Source organism: Heteronotia binoei, chromosome 12 (genome assembly GCF_032191835.1).
Source record: "Heteronotia binoei isolate CCM8104 ecotype False Entrance Well chromosome 12, APGP_CSIRO_Hbin_v1, whole genome shotgun sequence".
Taxonomy (NCBI): domain Eukaryota; kingdom Metazoa; phylum Chordata; class Lepidosauria; order Squamata; family Gekkonidae; genus Heteronotia; species Heteronotia binoei.
Genome location: NC_083234.1, coordinates 73,346,313 through 73,365,900, shown reverse-complemented (window position 1 = coordinate 73,365,900; position 19,588 = coordinate 73,346,313). Strand labels below are relative to the sequence as shown.

At 48.6% G+C, this 19,588-nt stretch overlaps 1 protein-coding gene across 1 annotated transcript in view; it reads right to left on the bottom strand.

Annotated features, from left to right (window-relative positions):
- The window catches only part of TOR2A (torsin family 2 member A), a 118,258-nt gene extending 99,401 nt beyond the window's left edge, over positions 1-18,857 (bottom strand). Inside the window, exon 1 of the mRNA XM_060250431.1 lies at positions 18,850-18,857. The gene's annotated coding sequence lies outside the window, so the exon portion shown is untranslated. The remainder of the gene's footprint in view (positions 1-18,849) is intronic.
- Positions 18,858-19,588: the final 731 nt, after the last annotated feature.

The following is a 19,588-nucleotide window of genomic DNA, read 5'->3' as shown; positions in this document are numbered from 1 at the left end:
AAGCCACATGTGGCTCCTGAGTCACAGTCTGGCCACCCCGAAACTCCCATATTTGCAGAGTGGACTTTTTTGTGCATTTCTAGTCTGCCTTTCTTCAATCATGAAGTTTAAGGCCGCCCACCCAGGAAGTTCCCAGAATTTTTTCCTTCCCAAACGTCGACTCCCAAACCTACATAGTTTCAGCGCACTGGCTGAAGCACATATGATTTCCAAACATATTCTGGGATCTGTTGACTGAAGCTTAGGCACTTCTGTAAATTCTGTTGCCAACTCTGAGGAATTTGAATGGGGTGGCGTCAGGGCTGGCCTTAGACTGTCTGGCACCCTAGGTAAGACTAACTTCTGGCGCCCCTTCCTTGCACTGATAACGTCACTGAGTCAAGCAGGGACACTCAATTCGGCACCCCCCAAAGGCTGGCACCCTAGACAGTTGCCTAATTTGCCTAGTGGCCTGGCTGGCCCTGGTTGGTGTTTACACAGAGCTGTTGGACACATCCATCTCCGAAGTGTGATTTGTTCATTTACTAAGATCTCTTAGTGCATGGAGCAAGGTGGGTGGCAGAACATAAGTTTTCATGTATGATTTCATTTTTTTTTTAAAGGTAGTCCCCTGTGCAAGCACCAGTCGTTTCTGACTCTGGGGTGATGTAGTGTTCACAATGTTTTCACAGCAGACTTTTCATGGGGTGGTTTGCCATTGCCTTCCCCAGTCATCTACGCTTTCCCCCCAGCAAGCTGGGAAGTCATTTGACCGATCTCGGAAGGATGGAAGGCTGAGTCAACTTGGAGCCGGCTACCTGAACCCAGCTACTGCCGGGATCAAACTCAGGTCATGAGCAGAGCTTAGGACTGCAGTACTGCAGCTTTACCACTCTGCACCATGGGGATCTTATGATTTCATAGCTGGCACCAAATTTACAGTTTAAAAGGATGTCAGCAAACCAGATCCCTGTCTGAGACCTCTGCGCCAGTGGGACTTACAGCAATAGACTAGAAGGGCTCATGGTCTGATGCAGCGTAAGGCCACGTGGCACAGCTCAGGATAGGGTTGACAGCCTCCAGGCAGGGCCTGGAGATCTCCCATTTTTTCAACTGATCTACAGCTGGCAGAGATTAGCTCCCTTGGAGAAAACGGCTGCTTTGAAGGGTGCCATTGTACCATGCTGAGGCCCCTCACCTCCTCAAACCCTCCCCGCTCCTGGATCCATCCCCAAAGTCTCCATTCTCCAGGTATTTTCCAACACAGAGCTGGCAACCCTACTAGTATAAGACAGCTTTAGGATGCAGTCCGGGCTCTCAGCCACAGATTCTCGGTGTGCTGCATAAAGCTGTCCAGGACTTTTTTTGTAGCAAGAACTTCTTTGCATATTAGGCCACACCTGTCTTATGCAGCCAATCCTTCAAGAGCTTACAGGGCTCTCATTACAGGGCCTACCGTAAGCTCTTGGAGGACTGGCTACACCAGGGAGGTGTGGCCTAATATGCAAAGGAGTTCCTGCTACAAAAAAAAAAGCCCTGGACAGCTTTATACAGCATACCGAGAATCTGCGGCTGAGAGCCCGCACTCTGCATCCTCACGGAGGCCAAGATTCAGTCCCCCGGCATCACCTATTAAAGGATATCATTCAGCAGGTATTGGGAAAGGCTTTTCTCTGCCTGGGAGACGGTAGACGGTTAGGAGTCATATGACCTCCTGCCCCAGCATCTAGGCACCAGCTCAAATTCTTGTCCCTCTTAAAGTTTTCTCAGCGCTATCATAACCAGTGCATCGCAGATTGACTGAGAGCCTATTTCTTAATCAACCTTACTGAAAAAATACTCGTCCTCAACACTGTAACTTGAGCTGCCACCTCTGGGTTGGGGAATTCCTGGAGATTTGGGGGTGAAGCCTGCGGAGGGCACCAGATCATCTACAAGCGTGGTACTGCCTACGACGTCTTTCAAGCAAAGGAGAACGGAGACAGTGGACCGTAAAGTACCAGAGTGATGTGAAATGACATTCTGGTTTTGAAAGTACTACCTTACAAGAGTGGTGTGAAATAACTTTTTGATTTTTCCATGGACATTGAATGAATTTTGGTTTGTGATGGTAATATAATTGCATCATTATGAAAGAAATTGCTTACGCATTTATTTGCAACATAAAAACGCAGTGGTTTATTTCTCGTGTTTGCTAATCCCCAGGTGGGGGCAGGGGATTGCCCGGTTTGGAGGGTCATCAGAAAGTGGGGGGGGAGGGGGAATGTCTGCTGGGCACTCAATTATTCCCTATGTAGACTGATTCCCATAGGGAATAATGGAGAATTGATCTGTGGGTACCTGGAGCTCTGGAAGGGCTGTTTTTTTGAGGTAGATGCACCAAATTTTAAGCATAGATCCAGTGCCTCTCCCCTAAATACCCTCCAAGTTTCAAAAAGATTGGACTGCGGGGTACAATTTTATGAGCCCCAAAAGAAGGTGCCCCTATCCTTCATTATTTCCAGTGGAGGGAAGGCATTTAAAAGGTGTGCAGTCCCTTTAAATGGGATGGCCACAACTCCCTTTGGAGTTCAATTATGCTTGTCATAACCTTGCTCCTGGCTCCACCCCCAATGTCTCCTGGCTCCACCCCCAAAGTCCCCAGATATTTCTTGAATTGGACTTGGCAATCCTTGAGGTTGGCAAATCCAGCCATAACCAGCTTTCCGCGGCAGCTGTGGCTACAACCTTTCCAAGTCGGTTCAGGACCGTTTGCAGAGGGAGGTTGCTGAGACTGTTCAGTTCCCAAAGAACTTGGTCAGGGAGGATTTCCTCCCCGAACTGAAGAAATGGCAGTTCCCTTCCCTCTTTAAGCACCTTGCCATGTTCACAGCCATTAAGGGGACTTTCGGAAATTTGTCTGGAAACAAGCGCCCATTCTTCAAATGGGACCTGTCGTGTTACAAATTAGTTCCAGATTGTTCTTTAAAACAACACCACCACAAAACAGTGCTCCAAGTAGGGCAATTCGCTCACTGGCTGCATCCTAGCCTTGGCTTTTCCTCCTTTCCTGGAAAAAAAAAAACATCTTTGGTTGTTCAAGTTAAGGAAGAATTTGAGGGAGGAGGAAGGGGAGATGGAGTTGGCTGGATTCAGCTCTTGGCCTTGGATGGGTGACTGGCTCTGACCTGCTAAAACGCTGTGAGAACAGTCACACACCGGTGAGAAATTCTCAGAGCTGCTTACCTCCTCCTGCCAAGTGCCTGATCTCTCCAGAAGTGGGTCTGAATGTCGCTAAGAGGATTGGAGAAGAATTAAGGCTGTTTCTCACAGGAATTTGCCTCAGAAACCCCGCTCCAAAGCGAGTGCTGGAGTTGGATTAACCTACGCAGCGCGGGGCTGGCAAGTTCAGACAAGGTCACGGCAGCCATTTTGTCAGCCTCGAGGCTGAGGAAACGAGCGGCCAGACGTCTTCCATGAAATCCTCCATGGCAGGGAGAATATCTTGAGATGGTAGAGCAGGTGTCAGAATATCATCTCAGCTCTTACACAACCAATAGCTGAAGTTCTTTCATTCAGGTTGCCATGTGGCCTGGAGAAAAAGTGTCCTGCCTCTTGATGCGAAGCTTAATGGGATGTTATTTACCCGGCAATATTATCCACCTCTGTCCCAGAAAAAGCTTGAGTTGTCCATTGTCACGCATTAAGCATCTATGCAAGCTGCAGGACTATTTTCTTTAGGCCCTAGTTTTATTACCGGGGCCAGCCCCGTGACACAGAGTGGTAAGCTGCAGTATCGCAGTCCAAGTTCTGCTCACGACCTGAGTTCGGTCCTGGCGGAAGCTGGGTTCAGGTAGCTGGCTCAAGGTTGACTCAGCCTTCCATCCTTCCGAGGTTGGAAAAATGAGTACCCAGCTTGCTGGGGGGAAAGAATAGATGACTGGGGAAGGCAGTGGCAAACCACCCCGTAAAAAGTCTGCCAAGAAAACGTCATGATGTGATGTCACCTCATGGGTTGGTAACGACTTGGTGCTTGCACGAGGGACTACCTTTACTTCTTTAATGGCTCAAAGATGTTAAATGTTTGTTGGTAACCAGTAGCTAGAGGTTCTCCATCTACGTTCTGAGGGTACAGTCAATGTTCCCTCTAATTCCCCCCCCCCCTAGAATTGCCTAGGTTCCCCCTTGGTCACTGGAGGGAGAAGGGAAGATAGGGTTGTCAGATCCAGTTGGGGATGGAGCCTGGGGAGGGCAGAGACCTCAGTGGGGTACAAGGCCATAGAGTCCACCCTCCAAAGCAGCCATTTTCTCCAGGGGAATTGGTCCCTGTAGCCTGGAGGTGAGCTGTAATTTCTGGGGGTCCCTAAGTCCCACCTGGAGGCTGGCATTTCTACCTCCCTGGGTACTGTGCCACCTATTAGAATCAGATACCTGCATGCATCAGCTGCATTTTCTTTTTTCAAAAGTTAGGAACATCCCATCATGGATCTTCCAGCGTCTCAGCTGGTTTGGCCTTCATCACTGAGGTTGCTTTCCCCAATGTCCCCTGGGAACAGCGAGGAAGTTGGAGCTGTGCGCACATGTTTCCTCTATACTTTCCTCCCCTGTGCAGCCCGCCCATCTGTTTCCCGGCAATGTTCCTGAATGGCGGAAACATGAAGGAACAGCTTGAGGGACGGAAATGAGTGGCTGATGAAGAAGGCCAAATATAACGACAGGATCTCAGGGTCAGGAACCAGATGAGGCCTCCACCCTTGGAGAAGGTTTGGCCGGGAAATGACTGGGCTCCACCTAGGACAACCTTGAGCCGAGGGATGAACAAGTGTTCCCTAGTTTCGTTTCTTCTCATATTTTTTGTCCGACAGTTTCAGTTCTCTGCTTTTCACTGATGGCTATGAAGATCTGTTTGTTTTGTGTCAGACAGTTTCCAGAAGCAATTTATACATACAGTATACGTTACCCTTTAATTACTGTTATATTAGCATTGTTATTTATAGGAGCCTCGTGGCACAGAGTGTTAAAGCTGCAGTACTGCAGTCCAAGCTCTTTTCGCGACTTGAGTTCAATCCCAGCGGAAGCCGGGTTCAGGTAGCCGACTCAAGGTTGACTCAGCCTTCCATCTTTCTTCTGAGGGCAATAAAATGAGTACCCAGCTTGCTGGGGGTAAAAGTGTAGATAACTGAGAAAGGCAATGGCAAACCACCTCGTAACAAAAAGTCTGCCAAGAACAAGAAAATGTCATGATATGATGTCACCCCATAGGTCAGTAACAACTTGGTGCTTACGCAGGGGACTGCCTTTATCTTTTGTTATTTATAGTCCGCTTTTCTCTGAGAAGAGCCCCATGGCGCAGTGTTAAAGCTGCAGTACTAAGCTCTGCTCACGACCTGAGTTCGATCCCCGGCGGAAGCTGGGTTTTCAGGTAGCCGGCTTGAGGTTGACTCAGCCTTCCATCCTTCCGAGGTTGGTAAAACAAATACCCAGCTTGCTGGGGGGAAAGTGTAGAGGACTGGGGAAGGCAATGGCAAACCACCCCATAAAAAGTCTGCCATGAAAACATTGTGAAAGCAACGTCACCCCAGAGTCATAAACGACTGGTGCTTGCACAGGGGACCTTTCCTTTTCCTTTCCTTTCTCCGAAACAGAGGCCACTCTGGCGCTCCTCTTCTCTGCAGGGCATCCGTCAGATTTCACACTATCTGCAACTAGCTTCGCCTTTTTCGCAGGGCAAACAGAAACTGGTTTTTAGAGAATCTTGTTTGATGCGCAAAAGAGGCGGAGCGAGTTGCAGCCCGGGGCAGATCGTGTGAAATCCGATGGAAGCCCTGCAGAGAAGAAGAGAATGAGAGCGGCATAAGGTTAGTGGGAAATCGGTCTGAGATTCACAGAGGATTACCCAGCGAAAGTGAAGTACAAGCGACAGTGAGCAATACGGTAGAGTATGGACTACAGAAATTTGAAAATAAACGAAAATGTCAAATAGAACTTATACAAACCATGAGGTTTTAAACATGACACATTAAGTGATGTAGAAACCACCTAGTCTGGAGCATTTTTACAGTGTTAGCTAGCAATACAGTGGTGTAAGTCACCGTCCTGGGGTTTGGCCACTGGATTGGCCTTTCCTGTTACCAATGCACTTTTCTGACCATTTCACTATAGTACAGTTCTATTTACCTGTGCAGAAAGCCCTCTTGAATAATTCTGTTTGGTGTAGCTTGTAGAAAGCAAGGAGAGTGGAAGCCTTCCTAACCTTGTCAAGGAGGCCATTCTCCAAGGTGGGGGCCACCACAGAGAAGGCACGAGTATGCGTGGTGATCAGTTTTGCCCATTTGCAGGCTTGTACCTGCGGAAGGCCCTGCTGGGATGAATGAAGTCGGCACGGAGGAGCGCAGGGAGAGAGGCCGTCCTGCGGGTAAGAGAGGCCAAAGCCATGAAGGGCTTTGTAGGTGATAGTCAATACCTTGAATTCAGCCCAATAATTGACGGGCAGCCAATGGAGTGACTGCACAATGGGATCGATGAGCACGTTCCTTCTAGCTCCTGATAACCTAACTGCAGCATTTTGAACTAACTGGATTCTCCAAAATGACTTGGGGAAATCCACGTAGAATGCATTGCAGTAATCTAGTCACAAGGGGGGCTATCTTGTGGACTACACTTTGTTGGCGGAAAACGTTTTTTTGCAGCTGCATTAACCTGCTTCTCCAACGATAATGCTGGATCCAGCTAAACTCCAAGGATCTTCACTTGAATCAGCAAGTGTTGAACTACCATTGAAAGTGGAGAGAACAGATAAACAGATAGAAATTCCTTCCTTTTGGCCCAGGCTTATAGCAACAGAGACATTGACAGACACTCTCACATTTTGACATACTACTGTTTTGTTGCTTTCGCATGCTCATGCTACTCAGATCAAAGGTTTGCTCAATTTGTTAATTTTACTATTCTGTCATTGGATCTTATATTTGTACCATTTTACATTCTAAACCACTGCCTACCAGATAATCTTACTGTTCTGTCATTGGTTCTTAAATCCATACCATTTTTCATTCTGGGCCACAGCCTACCAGCTATGTATGGCTCTGCTCACTATGCCGGATTCCTCATCTGATGAAGTGTGCTTAAGAGCACACGAAAGCTTACGTTCTGAATAAAGCTAAGCTGGTCTTAAAGGTGCAATCGACTCCTATTTTGTTCTACCATTGAAAGTGGGAAGCACTTTTTTTTTTGCATCATTGGTCGCTCTTTTGCTTGTTACAGGGAAGAACAACTCAGCCTTTCATGGCTTTGGCTCGTTTCCTTTTTTATTTATGCCCCAGCTTTTCTCCCCATTGGAGACTAGGCTTGCCAGGTCTGACTCAGGAAATATCTGGGGACTTTGGGGGTGGAGCCAGGAGCAAGAGCATGACAAGCGCGATTGGTCTCTGAAGGGAGTCCTGGCCATTAAATCTGAAGGGACCATGCTCCTTTTAAATGCCTTCCCTCCACTAGAAATAATGAAAGATGGAGCACCTTCTTTTGATGCTCATAGAATTGGACCCCTTGGTCCAATATTTTTGAAACAGGGGTGTGTATGTGTGTGAGGAAATGCAACAGATGCTATTCTGAAATTTTGGTACATCTACTTCAAACACCAGTCCCCCCACCCCGAGCCCCAGATACCCACTGATTCTCCGTTATACCTAGGGACCCGTCTGCATAAGGTATCATGGAGTGCCCAGTGTTAATTCAAAGCCCGCCCCTGTGTTCTGATAGCCCTGAAGCAGGAGGAGGACCTCCAAACCAGGGGATCCCCTGCCCCCAATTTGGGATTGGCAACCCTAGACCCACAACAGCTTACAACATCGTTCTCCCTTCCTGCACCTTCAGGGCCTTTTTTTTTGAGCAGGAACGCACAGGAACGCAGTTCCGGCTGGCTTAGCACCAGGGGGTGTGGCCTAAGATGCAAATGAGCTTCTGCTGGGCTTTTTCTACAAAAAGTCCTATGCTAAACAATGGTGATGTAAGGGGGTATGGCCTAATATGAAAATAAGTTCCTGCTGGGCTTTTTCTACAAAAAAGGCCCTGTACACCTTAAATTCACAACAGCCTTATGAGGTTGCATAGCCTGAGAGAGGTGATGGGCCAAAAGTCACCAGCGAGCTTCCACGGCAGAAAGGGTATTCAAACCTAGGTCCCCTAGGTCTGAGACTCTAACCACGATACACTGCTGGCCGGCTCTCCATTTTCAACAGTTTTTCCAGACAAAAGCTTCCTCAGCAGCCCTAAGGGCCACTGACATAAGTTTCTAAAAACACAATTTATTTGATTCTTATGATTTCATGCCTGATACCACTTTCTGTGGTTTTGTATTGCATCTAAGGGGCATACACAGCCTGAAGACCTAAACAATATCTCTGTTTAAGAAACAAGAACACTCTGTAAGAGCTGGAAACTTTTGCAAACGCTGCTTTAGAAGTTAGGCTGACATTGGAGATGTCCCTGACCATTGAAGATGCGTGGGAAGCTGGAAAGCCAGATTGGCTCAGACGGCTTGAGTGGCAACCATTACATCTTGGTGTTTAATTATTAAGCAAAGCACTCTCTCCCGTTCTTAAAAGGACAATATTGGTTGGTTTCATGATTGCTATAGCAATACCTCCACTTAGGAGCATATGTGTCTTATCCTCTCAGTGCTGTATAACATATTTCTGGCTTCTTAAAATATATAGGTATGTATCTAATAAAAAAATTCCAATGTTTAAGCAGGTTGTAGAACTGTACTTTGCAACTAGCCAATGAAACACACCTAAGTTACAAACTGGCAAATGGCAGGCTTTGGGGTGCTATCTGGTACAATATGGATGCCTCTCTCCGATTTCCAGCTTAGAGACGAAGAAGAAGAAGAAGAAGAAGAAGAAGAAGAAGAAGAAGAAGAAGAAGAAGAAGAAGAAGAAGAAGAAGAAGAAGAAGAAGAAGAAGAAGAAGATGATGATGATGATGATGATGATGATGATGATGATGATGATGATGATGATATTGGATTTATATCCCGCTCTCCACTCCAAAGAGTCTCAGAGCGGCTCACAATCTCCTTTACCTTCCTCCCCCACAACAGACACCCTGTGAGGTGGGTGGGGCTGGAGAGGGCTCTCACAGCAGCTGCCCTTTCAAGGACAACTTCTGCCAGAGCTATGGCTGACCCAAGGCCATTCCAGCAGGTTCAAGTGGAGGAGTGGGGAATCAAACCCGGTTCTCCCAGATAAGAGTCCGTACACTTAACCACTACACCAAACTGGCTCTCAAACAAAAGCGGATGTAAGCAGGGCTTTTATTGTAGAAAAAGCCCAGCAGGAACTCATTTGCATAGTAGGCCACACCCCCTAGCGCCAAACCAGCCGGAACTGCATTCCTGCTCCAAAAAAAAAAGCCCTGGATGTAAGAGATCACTGGTGTGGGGAGTTGCTGGGAGGCCTAGCACAGGGTGCTTGGGGTCAGGACCATAGCCACTAGGGATGCCAGCCTCAAGGTGGGACCTGGGGGTCTCTCAGGATTACAGCTCATCTCCGGACTATGGAGATCAGCTCCACTGGAGAAAATGGATGCTTTGTCCTCCCCAGGCTCCATCCCCAAATCTCCAGGAGTTTCTCACCCTCCATTTTCTCTAGGGGAACTGATCTCTATAATCTGGAGAAGAGTTGTAATTCTGGGGGATCCAGATGCCTGGTAGCGATGCCTGGAGGCTGGCATCCCTACCAGGCTCACATGGAGATTGGCAATCCTGCTCAACAAGCTGAAATGTCTTGTATTACTCTTCTTATGCTTTATGTTCAGCACCAGGCACTGGTTTCTAGCCAGCATTTTCATAACAATTTCCATTTTGAAGAAAGAAAGCAACCTTCTTGCCTTTATGGCTGTGAGGACAGGTTTGAAATAATAGAAATGATGTTCTAGACCAGGGCTGGCCAAACGTGTTTAATGTAAGAGCCACATAGAATAAATGTCGGAAGTCTGAGAGCTGCAAGACATGAATGTCAGATGTTTGAGAGCAGGCAGGCAGGCAGGAAGGAAAGAAGGAAGGAAGGAAGGAAGATGGGGAGGGAGGGTAAGGTTGAAAGAAAGCAATGTTCACTTCAAATGCATTCTCCAAGCCACCAACTGGTTTGGCTTGGAGAAGTGATTTAAAGACACATATGCCTTCTCCAAGCCAGTCAATGGGATGGTGGGGGCATTGAGGGCCACACAATATGTGTGAAAGAGCCAAACGTGGCTCCTGAGCCACAGTTTGGCCACCCCTGCTGCAGACTTTCAAAAGCTAGGGTTAGGCTGTCTGCTGAATCTCTACAGAAGTTCTGTCCTTGCCTGCTGCTTCCATCCTGTCTCCCCTAACGATACCTTTCTCTCATATAAGATGTGATTGCAGACTTAATTTGTTCTTAGTGGGAGCTGCTGATTGTGTCTCTTCACGAGTCCCTGTTCTAACTTTCCAGCCTTGCCTGCTTCCAATCAGCCTGCTCTGGGATTTTTGTCTTTGCATTACCTTCTTCAAATACTGCTGAGTACACAAGGTAGGTCTGGAAACCCCCCCCCCCCCCCATCCCATGTAACAATCAGACGTGAGTTGCTGGTAGGATTGGGAAATTCTGGGAGATTTGGGGGTGAAGCCTGAAGAGGGCAGGATTTGGGGAGCAGAAGGACCTCAGTGGATTATAATGCTGTGTCCACTTTCCAAAGCAGCTGTTTTCTCCTGGAGGACTGATCGCTGTCATTTGGAGATCAGGAGCTCTCCAGGCCTCACCTGGAGGTTTGGCAACCCAGCTGCCAGTTCTCCTCAACGCCTGTGCATGCAGTGTCCAATTCAGATCAAGGCCATGGAACACAAGGAGAAGATGCCCCAGACTCCTGCCTGGTGTCATTTCCTTGACCTGAGATAGTCCTGAATTCTCTATTTGGTATGAAATTAAAAGACATTTGCTCCTTGGGAGGACAGCTATGGCAAACCTAGGCCATATAATAAAAAGGAGAGACATCACCCTGCCAACAAAAGTCCATATAGTCAAAGCTATGGTATTCCCAGTAGTAATGAATGGCTGTGAGAGTTGGACCATAAGGAAGGCCAAGCACAGAAGAACAGATGCTTTCGAGTTATGGTGCTGGAGAAGACTCTTGAGAGTCTCTTGGACTGTAAGAAGATCAAATCAGTCAGTGCTAAGGGAAATCAACCCTGACAGTTCCCTGGGAGGTCAGATGCTGAAGCTGAAGCTCAAATACTTGGGCCACCAAATGAGAAAGGAGCACTCACTGGAGAAAAGACCCTGATGCTGGGAAAGACAGAAGACAAAATAAGAAGGGGACGGCAAAAGATGAGATGACTGGACAGCATTAACTGATGTAACTAACATGAATTTGAGCGGACTTTGGAGGATGGTGGAAGACAGGAGGGCCTAGCGTGACTTGGTCCATGGGGTCGCAAAAAGTCCGACTCGACTGTGCGACTGAACAACAACAACAAAAAAGGTAAAGGTAGTCCCCTGTGCAAGCACCAGTCGTTTTCGACTCTGGGGTAACATTGCTTTCACAACGTTTTCACGGCAGACTTTTTACAGGGTGGTTTGCCATTGCCTTCCCCAGCTATTTATACTCCCCCCCCCCCCAGCAAGCTGAGTACTCATTTTACCCACCTCGGAAGGATGGAAGGATGAGTTAACCTGGAGCCAGCTACCTGAACCCAGCTTCCATCGGGATCGAACTCAGGTTGTGAGCAGAGAACTCAGACTGCAGCGCTGCAGCTTTACCGCTCTGCGCCATGGGGCAAATGGTATCTTCTCCCCCCCCCCCTCCACACTCTACCCTCCAAGGAGCTTTGGGGGCAATCAGTATCCTTCTCCTCTTCTCCAACCTGAGTCAACCTGGAGCCGGCTACCTGAACCCAGCTTCTGCCGGGATCGAACTCAGGTCGTGACCAGAGAGTTTGACTGCAGTACTGCAGCTTTACCACTCTGCGCCAAGGGGCTCCTAACAACCACAACAAGGGCAGAATAAAAATGTGGCCAAACTGCTATTTGGCACTGTGCCGCACAGCACTGTGCGAGAGCGTGGATTCCACCAGCACACCAACTTGCTCTGTGGGACTGAGGTGGGTGGGGTGGCTATGCTGCACGCCACACACTAGCACGATGTGACTTCTGGGAACCAGGCGCACCGAAGCCAGCGTGTAACAGCTCTGCAAAATTGTCCCAGGCACGGAACCAGGTGCACTAAAGCCAGCGTGTAACAGCTCTGCAAAATTATCCCAGGCACGGCCAATACTCTGGTCATCAAAGGCAGGGATTTTCACATGATTTCAAGCTGGCCGGCCCCGTGCCAGAGAGGGGCCTTCTGGAAACCCCACACGGAGCCTTCTCTTTCAGAGACTGGCCAGCTGTTGGCTTAGAGGAGTCGCTTCACACGGCTGTGGAGGGGTTGGAAGACAGCGGCTGGTGGGGTTTTTTTGGAGGGGGGGGGACTGTGAGAAAAATTCCTGGGTAGGAGGAGGGGAGGCCTTCCTGACAGGAAACAGGGAGCCTGAGAGCAACTGAGGGAAGGAATTCCAGAAGGGTTGCAAAGAGCGGCTCCGGCTCCCTGGATAGACAAAAGGCCCCTCGGCCTACCCATGGCAACGGTTTCTGTCAGGAGCCGATGAATCCCACCCATCCACCCCCAACCCCGGCCTTCCACTCGGTGGCCGCAAGGGGAGAATGAAAAGACTATAAATAACCCCTCGTCTCCTAACTGCAAGCAGATGTCTTGGGCTGTGACTTCATCCCTGAGAAGAGGCCAGCTTGCAGCAATACGCTGGGGGAGCCGTGCGAATGAATGGCTGGTGGGATTCTTGAATGGGGCTCAACATTCTTGGAGCCGGTCAAAGTGCCTGGGAGAAATTCCAGCGCTTCCCCCTTTGCAACCCAGCCTCTAAGCGGCCTGTGGGAGCGTCAGCGAAAAGCCGGCATGACACCTGGCTTTTTTGAGGCTCCAGATGGTGCCGCCCTGGGCCGCCTTACGGTTCGGAGGCCTCTCCCGCGATCGAGGGGCGCTGGCAAGACTGTCAGGTTGAAGTGTGGCAACCTCCGGCGCAAAGAGGGTGGCCAAGTCCGACTCAAGAAATATCTGGGGGCTTTGGGGGTGGAGCCGGGAGACTTCGGGGGTGGAGCCAGGAGCAAGGGTGTGACAAGCACCACTGAACTCTGAAGGGAGTTCTGGCCATCACATTTCAAGGGACCGTGCACCTTTTAAATGCCTTCCCTCCATTTTGAATAATGGATAGGGGCACCCTTTTGGGGGGCTCAGAGAACTGGACCCTTTAGTCCACTTTTTTTGAAACCTGGAGGGTAATTTGAGGAGAGGCATCAGATGCTATGCTGACAGTTTGGTGCCTCTACCTCAAAAAACAGCCACCATAGAGCCCCAGATACTTACGGATCAATTTTCCATTATACCCTATGGCAGGGGTGGCCAAGGGTAGCGCTCCAGATGATTTTTTTTGCCTACAATTCCCATCATCCCCAGCCATTGGCCATGCTGGCTGGGGCTGATGGGAGTTGTAGGCAAAAAACATCTGGAGAGCTACCGCTGGCCACCCCTGCCCTATGGGAACTTGGAATAATGGAGTGCCCAGCAGACATTTCCCTCCCCACCCCTCGCTTTCTGATGACCCTGAAGCAGGGGGAAGACCTCCAAACTGGGGGATCCCCTGCCCTCACCTGGGGATTGGCAGCCCTAGGCACAAACAAGCTGAGCGCCTAGGGTGGCCAACTTCGTGTTGGGAAATTCCTGGAGATTTGGAGGTGGAGCCTGGAGAAGCCTGGGTTTCGGGAGGGGAGGGACTTCTGTGGGGTGCAATGCAATATAGAGTCCACCCTCCAAAGCAGTCATTTTTCTCCAGGGGCATTGATCTCGGTAACCTGGGTCCCAGTTGTGATTGCAGAAGATCTCCAGGTCCCCCCTGGAGGCTGGCAACCCTAGGCCTGCCTTCTACGCAGAAGAAGCAAATGCAGCATGGCCAAATAAGCTACAGATGAATCTGTAGTTCTAATGTCACCTTTGCCATGAATTCATGGGATGTCTTTGGGCAGCCCCAAATCTACAGTGGAGGATAACTACCTTACAGGGTGGCAACTGCGCCAGAGTTTTCTCAAGATAGAGGCTGCCAGGGACAGAGAAGGAGGAAAAGCTGAAGACTGGGAGGCAGATAGAGGTAGGATGGCTGGTGGGTGAGAAGAAGAGATGGAAGCAGGAGAAAGAGAGAGACTATAGTGGCTTTTGGGGAAGGGGAAGAGAAAATAGCGGGAGAGGGGAAAATGAGATGTCCCCTGTAAGCCCTTGTGGGTTCTTCACTTGTATCCTTCTATCCTGCTGTTCTTCATTCCTCAAAGCCGTTTACAATAAATTAAGCAAATTAAAGCTGACTTATTGAACCTGACTTCTTAACATATGAACATGATTTAATACCATTCAAATGAAGTCAGGAAAAAGCCCAACTAAAACAATACAGGCTTTCACTGCAGCCTAAATTGGATGGGAGAAAAGGAAAGCCCTCAATCGACATGAGGATTAAATCCCCAGGTCAAAAAAGAGCAGATCTACGGCCCAGTAAATGGAAGGCTGGCGTTAATCCTGTCGCTGAAAGAAAAGGATCTGATCGTATCCAAAGACTATCGCCTTGTCTGTCAAGGCTAATGTGGACCCCCTTAAAATTTGGAAAAGAAGTCTAGTACAGCATGTTTATTCTTTATTTATTCAAAAGATTTCTCTCCCTCCTCTCCATTAAAAAGTCCAAGTGGGCTAACGATCCTGAACTAAAGTGCAATAAATATATGCGGTTCCCTGAGCTCTTTATTCAGGAGAATATTTGCATGCTGGAAGAGCTTCCTGTTTGCTCCCTAAAAAGGACGCTTCTCTGAAATGGCAGTGTTTTTTTCTAGAAAGGTTTTGTTTTAAGCGGGAAGCCAGACCCTATGCATCTACTTGTGAGTAAGTGCTGCTATTATTGTTTTTCCGGGTACGAGACACAAATATTTCTGAGGAAATGAGATTTCTGTGTTACTGAAGTGGATAAATAACTGAATAGCTTTTGAGGGCTTAAAAATTCATCGCCTAGAAATGCCCTGATCGGTTTAGGAATAAATGGAACTGTTGATTTTTCTTGCCTCACGGTACATCAAGCTAAACGGAGGTGACAGGAAATGGAGGAAGAGTGTTTTTGAAAGTTGCTAAAGACATTATTGGTGGTCATAATCAATAATGCAACAATGAAGAAGAAGAAGAAGAAGATATTGGATTTATATCCCGCCCTCCACTCCGAAGAGTCTCAGAGCGGCTCACAATCTCCTTTACCTTCCTCCCCCACAACAGACACCCTGTGAGGTGGGTGGGGCTGAGAGGATTCTCACAGCAGCTGCCCTTTCAAGGACAACCTCTGCCAGAGCTATGGCTGACCCAAGGCCATGCCAGCAGGTGCAAGTGGAGGAGTGGGGAATCGAACCCGGTTCTCCCAGATAAGACTCCGCACACTTAACCACTACACCAAATTGGCTCTCACAATGGAAGAACTCTTTTCTGCATAAACTTTGTGCTGGGATGGGGGGTTACAACAGGGGTGTCAAACATGTGGCCCGGGGGCCGAATCAGGCCCTTGGAGGGCTCCTATCGGGTCCCCTGAGCAACTGGCTCTTGTCTGTTTCCTTCTCCCTCACTATTGCTTCCTTCTGCATCTCAACTTGCTTTACACAAGGCTTGCTCAGTTGCAAGGCTTAAAAATTCATCGCCTAGAAATGCGCCTAAATTCATCGCCTAGAAATGTTGAGGGCTTAAAAATTCATTGTCTAGAAATGCCCTGTTCGGTTTAGGAATAAATGGAACTGTTGATTTTTCTTGCCTCACGGTACATCAAGCTAAACGGAGGTGACAGGAAATGGAGGAAGAGTGTTTTTGAAAGTTGCTAAAGACATTATTGGTGGTCATAGTCAATAATGCAACAATGGAAGAACTCTTTTCTTGGAATGGAAGAACAATGGAAGAGCTCTGGAGCAAAACCTCAATTTTCTCCATTGGTTGAGGCTCCTCTCCCTCCTGGTCCCCTGGGGAGAGAGGGAAAGAGCCAGAGCTTCCTTTGCCCAGTTCCCTAGATCCCTGGGAGAAATACAAATAAAGCACCTTTAAGACCATCAAGTACTAATGTTTTAAGCATGTTTTATCTTAACGTATTGAGCCCCGTGGTGCAGAGTGTTAAAGCTGCAATACTGCTGTCCTAAGCTCTGCTCACGACCTGAGTTCGATCCCTGGTGGAAGCTGGGTTTTCAGGTACCCGGTTCGAGGTTGACTCAGCCTTCCATCCTTCCGAGGTCGGTCAAATGAGTCCCCAGCTTGCTGGGGGGGGGAAAGTGTAAACGACTGGGGAAGGCAATGGCAAAGCACCTCGTAAAAAGTCTGCCGTGAAAACGTTGCGAAAGCAACGTCTCCCCAGAGTCGGAAACGACTGGTGCTTGCACAGGGGACCTTGCCTTTTCCTATCGTAAGGTATTTTTTTTAAGTTGTGTTTGTCTGTATCCTTTAAAAAGTTTATATCTCTGCTACCTAATCTTAAATAGGTAATCGCATGGCCCAGCCCGACGTGGCCTGGCTCAGCCTAACGAGGTCTCATTTATATCAGATCCGGCCCTCATAACAAATGAGTTCGACACTCCTGAACTGTAGAACCTTGTTCCAAATAATCATGTCAGTTCAAAGGTTTGGCTCAGACTATGGGTTTTTTCATACATGTTGAATAATACCCTTTCAAAAAAAAATTTCAGTGCACTTTAGCGTGGATGCTGCTGTTCCAACGCAATAACATCCAATTGTAAAGTGCATTGAAAGAGTTTTGAAAGTACATTATTCGGCATGCATGAAAGTGTTCCATATTATCCTATGTGTGTATAAGTAAAAATGGGGTGTTTATTAACAGTTTCTTTGTGGTGCTGGCTGTTTGGAGAGGCAGGGTATAAAATTTGGAAAGAAAATAATAAGGGAAGCATTGCAGTCCATTTGCTACCCACAACTACTTTTGAAGCAATCAGAGAATAGTCTGTGGTGAAATACCTTATTTGGCAGGCAGAAAAGAACCTTCTGGAACATATAGTAGTACAATGGGGCACCCAAATTCTTGATGAGAACAGATATAAGGTCACCAAAAATTAAATTAAATTAAATTTCAGATGCTCAATGACAATAGCAGGCATGATTGGATAAGGTGTGATATCTCTAAGAAGAAGAAGAAGATATCGGATTTATATCCCGCCCTCCACGCCGAAGAGTCTCAGAGCGGCTCACAATCTCCTTTACCTTCCTCCCCCACAACAGACACCCTGTGAGGTAGATGAAGACATTGGATTTATATCCCGCCCTCCACTCCGAAGAGTCTCAGAGCGGCTCACAGTCTCCTTTCCCTTCCTCCCCCACAACAGACACCCTGTGAGGTAGATGAAGACATTGGATTTATATCCCGCCCTCCACGCCGAAGAGTCTCAGAGCGGCTCACAATCTCCTTTACCTTCCTCCCCCACAACAGACACCCTGTGAGGTAGATGAAGACATTGGATTTATATCCCGCCCTCCACTCCGAAGAGTCTCAGAGGGGCTCACAGTCTCCTTTACCTTCCTCCCCCACAACAGACACCCTGTGAGGTAGATGAAGACATTGGATTTATATCCCGCCCTCCATGCCGAAGAGTCTCAGAGCAGCTCACAATCGCCTTTCCCTTCCTCCCCCACAACAGACACCCTGTGAGGTGGGTGGGGCTGAGAGGGCTCTCCCAGCAGCTGCCCTTTCAGAGACAACCTCTGCCCGAGCTATGGCTGACGCAAGGCCATGCTAGCAGGTGCAAGTGGAGGAGTGGGGAATCAAACCCGGTTCTCCCAGATAAGAGTCTGCACACTTCACCACTACACCAAACTGGCTCTCCAGTGATACCTTCGCATATCACACCTAATCCAATCTCACCTGTTTGGGCATCTGAAATCACTCTGCTCTCCAACTGTAAGGACAGATGGGCTCATATTCTAGCTGTATTTGAAGAAATGAGCAGTGACTCATAAAAGCTCACGCCCTGCCACAAATTTAGTTAGTCTTTAAAGTGCTACTGGACTCTTGCTCTTTTCTACCACCTCAATTAAGAAGGATATAGACAAGCTGGAAGGGGTCTAGGGGAGGGCGACAAAGATGGTGAGGGGTCTGGAGACCAAGTCCTATGAGGAAAGGTTGAAGGAGCTGGGGATGTTTAGCCTGGGGAGGAGACAGACGACTGAGAGGTGATCTGATCACCATCTTCAAGTACTTGAAGGGCTGTCACATGGAGGACGGTGTGCAATTGTCCGCTGTAGCCCCAGAAGTTAGGACCAGAACCAATGGCTTGAAAAAAAATCAAAAGAGTTTTCAGCTCAACATTAGGAAGCTTCCTGACCGTTAGAACGATTCCTCAGTGAAACAGGCTTCCTTGGGAGGTGGTGGGCTCTCCTTCCTTGGAGGTTTATAAACAGAGGCTAGATGGCCATCTGACAGCGATGAAGATCCTGTGAATTTGGTGTAGGTACTTGTGGGTTTCCTGCATTGTGCAGGGGGTTGGACTAGATCAGGGGTCCCCAACACCCGGGCCCCGGACCAGGACCGGTCCATGGCCTGTTTCTAAGTGGGCCGCATAGCCGCCCCCCCTCCCCCCACGCAGCCTTGTCGTCCCCTGCTTATACCACTTTAAGGCTAGGGGGATGTCGATCTGGAAGGAGCTTGACCTTAAAATGGTAAAGTGGCCTTAAAGTGGTAAAAACAGGAGGTGGTGAGGCTGCGCAGGGGCGGGTGGCAAGGCTGCAGGGGGCAGGGCAGAGGAGGGAGGAGGAAACGGGGGAGGAGGCGCCGCGGGGGCGGTCCCTGGTTCTGGGGCCATGGTGCGTCGGCCAGCCCTGGGGCCGGTCCCTGAGATAAAAAAAAGGTTGGGGGCCTCTGGACTAGATGACCCTGGAGGTCCCTTCCAACTCTATGATTCTTGCATACGTGAGGGGGATTTGTAGTTTTGCATTCACTGCTGCTGTGAATACAGAGGTGTTTGGATTGGCAATGGGGCACCCATGTTGGACTTTTACACCCAGAGAAAATTCCAGTTTTCTGGGTTACACCTCTGAGGATGCCAGTCACGGTCGCTGCCGAAATGTCAGCCCTCGCAATGCCAAGAGCACGGCCACGCAGCCTGGAAAATCTGCAACTGTTGTATATGTGATCTGAAATGTGTCTAATGTATGGTGTTTTTGCCTGGCTCCTTGGAGCCTGTAGGACTGAGCTTGGGGACTCGGGAACAAAGGGCAGTAGGATCCAAATCCCTGCTGCCCTGCTCCAATCACGGGCCCCCTGCTGGTTTGAATGGTCCAATAGCATGCTAGTGTGGGAACCTTGAGTGTATATATAGTCGGCCCTGTTGGCCCAGTAGCCAGTCTTAGGGCGCAGCCCTACACTATGCTGTGATAATAAAAAGAGCTATGATCACTACCACCTCGCCTCTTCATCGTGTTGAACCCACTAAATTGGAGAGCCAGTTTGGTGAAGTGGTTAAGTGTGTGGACTCTTATCTGGGAGAACCGGGTTTGA